The following is a 7,841-nucleotide window of genomic DNA, read 5'->3' on the forward strand; positions in this document are numbered from 1 at the left end:
TTACAATAAGAATCGTCAGAGCTACTCTGGTTCGGGTGAAGGTGGGGGACACAGAGTTCTGAATGGTGTTCCTTCAAGTCCTCCCACAAGGTTGCTCTGAGAAACTTTTCCACTTTTCCAAGCTTCTGTAGAGCAGTCTGAAAGCCTCTGGACTGGATACTGTCCCATGTATGAGTCTTTGAACCCAGCACATCATGCTCCTGCGTATGCTTTGTCACTGTGCTTCCCTCCTTAAGACCAAGATCCATCACGTGACTTTAGACCTCTCCCCGCTCCCTCTCTGAAATAGAGTAGTGATGACAGAGGCTCAGAGCTGTTCCTGCTTCACCCTGTCCCCACTCCCACCTCCTCCTAAGCCCTCAGTCTCATCACCACCAGGAGCTTTTATTATCCCACAAAAGATGCCATCAAGTGCTCAGCACTGTCAAAATCAGTCACGAAAATGCCCTCCACCCACCCAAGTCTCGTCACCTTTCCACTGTGCCCTCTGGAGTTCTTACTCCAGCTGCCTTGCCCATCTCTCTCTTCTTTGAATAGTCATATAAAATCCTAAACCTACAGTTATACATTTTGACAAGTCCCAGGCAATGAAACAGGAATCTTTCCTTTCTTTAAAATTGTGGCATCTTGGCTCAAATGACTCTGAATCTGTTTGGCAGACCTTCTTTATTTTCCTTGCATTTGTCACTCTCATTCTTCTGAATATTCTATACCTTCTTCTTTCCACATCCATCTCTAACATGCCCTTCCCCATCTACACGTCCACTGATGTTGGTTCTGTGTGAGAGAAGAACTTCCCCATCTTTTCATCAACACATTCCTATCTGCTTCATTTTCTTCCCGCCTCTAGTTCTACAGATGAGCCCCACCTTCCTTTATCCATTAGATCTCAGTTCTACTTTGATCCACAGATTCTTCTGTCTAGGTACCTCCCTTCTATAGCATTATTTCAATTCTTCATTCCATTGATTCATTCCCACCAACTTGGAACACTAATGAAATCTCCTATTTTAAATAAACTTTTCATTGGTCCCATGTCCCTTTCTGAATATTGCTTCATTTCTTTGCTGCCAGATGACATTGGAACTGGTTTTAAATGTTGTCTATACTCTGTGTCACTCCTTTTAAGCAGCTCTTACAGTCATTCCATCAAAATTGCTAGTGTTCTGTGAGGTCACTAATGACTTCAGCTTTCGCTAATTGCATGGATGATTTTCTCCCCTTATCTCATACGCCATTTCGCTCACTTCCCCCCCTTTGAAGCAGGTTTTCTCTCTTTTGGCTTCTGATATTCCATTGCCGTCTTTACTTCTCTTCCCTCGCAGGCTGTTTTTAGTTTTCTTTGCTAGTCTCTTCTTATCCTCTTACCTTCTGAACATGAAGTATTTTCCTTGTAACTCTTGTTCATTGCCACCTAAGGAACTCCTGTGTGAGCTCATTCAACTTCTTGCCTTTGAATACCATCTTTCAAACTTCTATCTCCAAATTGCTCTGTCCCCTGAACCCTAGACTAATTTATCCAGTTGTATTTGGATTTTTAGTAGACAACTAGAAGGTAACGTATATAAACTAAACTCCTGTCTTCACCTGATTCACAAAAACCTGATCCACACCAATCTTCCTCCATCTTCATAAATGGCAACTTTATAGTTGGGCCAAAATTCTTGAAGTCAGTTTTGGCTCATCTTTCTCTAGTATCCCATATCTAGTGAAGTGAAAGTTGCTCAGTCGTGTCCAACTCTTTGCGACCCCCTGGACTTTACAGTCTATGGAATTCTCCAGCCCAGAATACTGGAGTGGGTGTCTTTTCCTTCTCCAGGAGATCTTCCCAACCCAGGGGCCGAACCCAGGTTTCCCGCATTGCAGGTGTACCATCTGGATTCATTACCAGGTGAGCTGCTGGGGCCAGCGCAGCAGGTAGGGATCAAAAGTGGTTGACACATAGTTTAGAGACAGAATTAAAATTTTAAAGATGGGACTGGAGGACTCAAGACCTCTAGGATCAAGAGCCCTGTTCCTCGGAGCCACATCACTTTTATTTAGGGTCTTGGCGTGCAGAAAGCATCTGTTGTGCTGTGATAAAATCAGCCCCCTGTGTCCCGGTCACATCTCCCATTTTATTGATTACTTTGAACTATCTTCATTACTTTCTTATACAAAGGGTGTCACCCAGATGAAGCGATAAACCCACATATGCCTTGGGAAAATATCTTGGTATGTACATAAGCGGGTATTCTGAACTTGTGCTGACCTGGTGTTCCAAGGTCTACACTGTGTTTTTCCTTAGCTCAGCAGGGCATGATGACCACAACTAATCAACCTGATGTACTTTTGTTTAGATGATGCTGCATTGCTATATTTTGCTTTATTCTTTCCCCATTGTGTTTTACCCATGGCTTACCTGGAGCAGCAGGCGGCTGATTATTAACCCCTGCACTGAGCCACCAGGGAAGCCCAAGAATACTGGAGTGGGTAGCCTGTCCCTTCTCTAGGGGATCTTCCAGACCCAGGAATTGAACCAGGGTCTCCTTCATTGCAGGCAGATTCTTTACCAACTGAGCTATCAGGGAAGCCCTATCCCATATCTAATCCACCCATACATCATGTTCACTTTGAATTCAAACCATATTCAGAATCCCATCACATTTCCACATCTAACAAAAAATCTTGTGGTCAACCCACCATAGAAATTGTACCTGGGCTATTTCAGTGTTTTTCTTGAACTAATCTGCTTCCACTATGCTACCATAGCGTGTGTATGGTAGCACTCACCAATCAGTGATTCTGATGACATTTGAGTTAGGAATTGATACACGTCTAGTTAAAAAAAAAAAGCCTTGAATGGCTTCCCATTTCACTAACAACAAAAATTAAAATTAGTAGAATGAGCAGCTATTATGGTGCTTATCTAATTTATCATCCCCAAATGAGGACCTTCTTCATACTGAAAAGGAGCACTTTGAACAATCAGTCCCAGACAACATGCGTAAACAGACACAATCCCAGACAAAGCAGAAGTGTTTTCCTCCTACTCTCCCACCTGGAAGCCCCTTCACAATCTACCCCTGCCCCCTGCAATGAACTTGACTTCATCACCTGCCCCCTCCCTTGCAAATATCTCTCACTACATACGTCTTTTCTTGCACATCCTAAAAGCTGTCAGATTTCCTCCTGCATCAAGGTTCTTTGCCCAGGCAGATGTTTTTGCATGTAATACCTACCCTTCCTTCTCCTATCCTCAGAAATCACTCCGTACTTTTCCTTTGTTTCTGCTCCAGTGTCGCCTGACCAGAGAGGCCTTCATGGAGATTTCAGCAAAGAGCACCTTTATCTCACACCTGTTATGTTCCTGTTCTTCTATCATCCTTCATGTTTTTCCCCATATTGTTTATCAGCATCTGATACTTTCAGTGGATACGTTCACTATTCCTTGTCCACTAGAATACAAGTTAGGAAAGTACAGAAGCTTTTTCTTCTCTCCCAGTATAATGATAGTAGAATATGTTCCGAAACAAAGGAGTTGCTCAATTAAAATTGATTAATTAATGAATAAAAATATTTGCTTTACACTAAATTGTTTCTGCTCTCTTAGCTTGTCTGGCATTGATTAGACACTAAAAAGTCAACTTATATGCACTAATCCACATAATTCTTTCATGCACAGAAAGCCAATATAATTTTATAATGTAGAAGATTTTCTTGTTCCCTTTTTTGACTGATATGTATCTATGCACAAATCTTATGTGTGTATCTATAGATATCTTAATGTGTGTATACAGATTTGCACACTTATTCTTTGAAATATGTTCTTTATATTAGTAATTTTCAAAGTATTAAGTTTGTATTTTACATTTATAATTATATTGCACACTTTGCAAAACACCAAACTAGCATGCTGTCTGTTGCTCTGAGATGTCAAGTAATTCTAGATCCAAATATACTCATTTATTAATTGATAGAACAAACGCATACTACACATTCACATCCCAGTTAAGATCGGTTTTAGTTCAGAAAGATTATTTCATGAATATTAATTAGAGTAAGAAAACAGAAGTCTCTATTGATTGAAGGAAACAAAAGGTCTAATTTCAAACTTATATAGAACCTTTTTAACTTCATTTCTCTACTCATGGCCTCAAAACACTATTTCTGTCAGCCCATTAAGGAAACCTATTTTCATCATCATGTATTCTGGAAGATACTTTATCTTGGGTGAAATCAAGAAATCGTTTGTGGTTTCTATTGTTTCATCATATGGCTACATATTAACTCAAACTTCATCTTTCTAAAGTGTTTTATTGGCTTCCTCTTCAGCCTTATTTACATGATTGATTTTCCATTTATGGCATGTCCAGTTTTGTCCAATTAAGTCCAATTTAGATTAGCTCTTTACAAATCAATTCATTTCTATAAACCCATTAATATTTCACATTATCAAAAGCATATTCTTCATGAATATATATCTTAATCCCCTACTTCAGTAACATAAATAGATTATTAGACAACTCTGAAACTTTCGGTTTGTAACATTGGCATACATTTTTAAAATACTTGAACTTCCAGTTGACTCAACTTTATCTAGTAACAAAAGCTGTTTCATCCCCATAAGCAATTGAATTGGTGATAGATTTAACATTTAATATCAACTAGAAATAGTTTGACAGATATGACAAACTGCAGTATAGTATCAGTTCAGTTCAGTCGCTCAGTCATGTCCAACTCTTTGCAACCCCATGGACTGCAGCAAGCCAGGCTTCCCTGTCCATCACCAACTCCAAGAGCTTGCTCAAACTCATGTCCATCGAGTCAGTGATGCCATCCAATCATCTCATCCTCTGTCGTCCCCTTCTCCTCCTGCCTTCAATTGTTCCCAGCATCTGGGTATTTTCTAGTGAGTCAGTATAGTATCTTAAGTAATATATCAAGTTAAACGAAGCAGATTAAAAAAAATCAGCAAGAGTTTCTAGGTTCAAAACTAGTTAACAGTAACTTTGGAATTCAAGTTTTGCATTCATGGCCTGTCTGAAAGCAAAGTTACCATACTTGAAAAAAACTTGTAACAGCAAGCAAATAGAGTTATTTTATTCAGGCAAAAAAATAAAAACTGAAAACTAGAGTTAACAATAATATGGCACTATTGTCAAACTTACACCAATTATTTATAATTCAGTACTTTTAATTTATGAAAACAAAATATGTATACAATAAAAAACATAATCTAAGTTTTATTCCTTCACTAATTGAAAATATAGTATGAAAGTACAGATAAAAATGATAACATAGAGAAGTAAGATTACTGCCATTTTTAATGTTTTTTTAAAATAGTTACCTGGTTATTTTATAATAAGAATATTGATTTTATATTTAAACTTTTTTCCTCTCCTTCTGAAAATAAAGATAAGTAAATAAAAATAAAATTAAGTAAAGCAAAGAAACAAAATGCCAGTTACCATGTCCTGACAATTGATTCTGCCTCCTATACATTTGTTGTTATACTTTAGTGGTTATGAATTTTCTTACATTACAGCATTCTCCTAACAAAACCCTCAGTCATTAACTGTGATGACCTCTAATCCATCCTTCTGACTAGAGTCAGATATGTAGTTCTGTACACAAAGTAAGTCTTTGCTCAACTTAACATTTTTTTGCAACTGACCTTTGCTTTCTGGGTCGAATTTAAATTCCTTAGTGTGTTGTCTGAGTCATAGTGAATCCCTGGCTCCTGTTTTCATGTCCCACCTCTTTCCTGCAGGCACTGAGTCTGTTTGCCTGCATGTCCCATGATTTGTACAAGGAATACCCCACTGTGTTTGCCCGTCCAACTTGGTGGTGTTCAGAAATCAGCTTAGGTACTTCCTAACCCTTAATCCATTGTAAACCTTTGAGCTAAGTGAGCTACCTAGACCTACCATATGCTGGTAGCATGTCTCTAACACTGTACTGCAGTCCTTGATTTTCTTTTTATCTAAGCATTAAGCTGTGAACTTTTTAAAGTCGGGTGTGGCTTCATCTCTGTATTAACTGTTGATTTAACCATTAGTTAGCAAGAACATACTCAAGAAATAGATGATGAATGATTGTTGAATGAATTATTTTCCATTTTGCTGTTGTTATAGTCTCTTTGCAAATAGTAATCACTGTGCAGGAAACAACCTAGACAAGAACAACTTCCAAAAAGTAGATACTAAAGGTGTGTCTGATAGTACCTGTATTAAAGGTATGTGAGATCATGTTAAACTAAAGAAGATCATTACATATGTCTTCAAATGGACCACATACTATGAAAATTTTAATCTCACAAAATAGAACAACAATTATAGACTCTTCCTTTATAGTCATAGCACTTTGGAAAGTTTGGTAGAAATAAATTCAAACTAAACATTTTAAAGGTTATGAATACTGCTGTACTATTAAATGTATAAATCCGTACTGTAAACATCTGGAAAGCAATCATTATCAAATGTAAAATAATTATGATATAAAGTATATAGCAAACGCTTGAAATATTTTTTTTATGTGAAATCACTTCTCACGTATTGAAATGTCAGCTATTACACATCTGTGTTAAGAGTCAGGCTGAATACAGGTTTGTTTTCAGATTTATTATTGTTGGGTTTTCTTGGTTCGGCACTTACGCATTATTTGTATAAAATGTTAGATATTTTTGTTTTGCAGAATCTTTTTAATACCCTTTACTTCCCATGGGTATTGCCTGAGGGTATGTGGTAGCTGCTGTAACTCATAGGCAGTACTAGGTACCTTTGTAAAACCCTATAGTACAATCATCTTGTTTGGTCTAGATGTTTTACTTGATTTTTGAGAAGTGTTGCCAGTTGTTCTGAAATGTCTGTGATTTTACACACGTAGATGCCTGTTAGAACTCACTCACTCTCACTTCTGGCCTGACTCATTAGGGAAGTGATTTCCTTTGCAGATGTGAGAGGTGACTGCACTCTTTTCATCGCCTACTGTGCCACCTGGAAAGCTTTTCCTCCCAAATAATGGGTGAAAATGCCTGTGAAGAAATTGAATGACAGGCCTTCACCATATGCAGGCGAGCCTGTGGAACTTCTTTGCATATCAGATATTACAGGAAACAGTTTAGGCCATTTTAGTCATACTGACATACTGCTTCTCAACTTGAGACACATTGAGCTCTCTCTACACTACACTGATATGACACTGAGAGGAAAATTGCATACAGTTTTTGAAAGGTTTGTGATACCTAACTGGTAAACAAGAGTCTGTCCTTATTACCCAAATGTCTAATATCCTTTTAGAAGTGGTGATATCCCAGGGGACAGGTAGTTTGAAGAATACGAACCCCAAGAAGCATGCTCTAAGCCATAAAGCTCTTATCTGTCAATATCATACATGGTAAATGTTTTTAAGAAAGAGCATAATGGTGCGCTATTGTTATTACTGAGACATCGCTCTTCTTTATGTTTGCATTAGGGACTTGTTAAGGTGCAGGGTGTGTTGCCCACTAAATGCCTATATGAGAGAAGATTGTCAACTCAGCTGTAAACAGAGGCCAGTCTTCCTAGAAAAATCTCTGAATTTGGCTTTATAAATGTAAACAGCCCAAAGCCTTCTCAGTTCTTACTTTCTCTGATCATTGTTTAAGGATTTGAGACCAAATATAAATATAAATATGATTTTTTGAAAAATCTTGAAAGGCTTACCTTAGCATTTCATTGTTTTTCCTTCTACTTTTATTAAAGACTGAAATATATCAGGCAATGTGCATAGACAACTGTAGACAATCTGCCCTGCCCAATGGACTCAAAATATGTAAAGCCCATGCTGCAGATTATGCTAGAATATTAAAGTTCGGTTGG

Source organism: Bison bison, unplaced genomic scaffold, assembly GCF_000754665.1.
Source record: "Bison bison bison isolate TAMUID 2011002044 unplaced genomic scaffold, Bison_UMD1.0 scf7180017864050, whole genome shotgun sequence".
Lineage (NCBI taxonomy): Eukaryota > Metazoa > Chordata > Mammalia > Artiodactyla > Bovidae > Bison > Bison bison.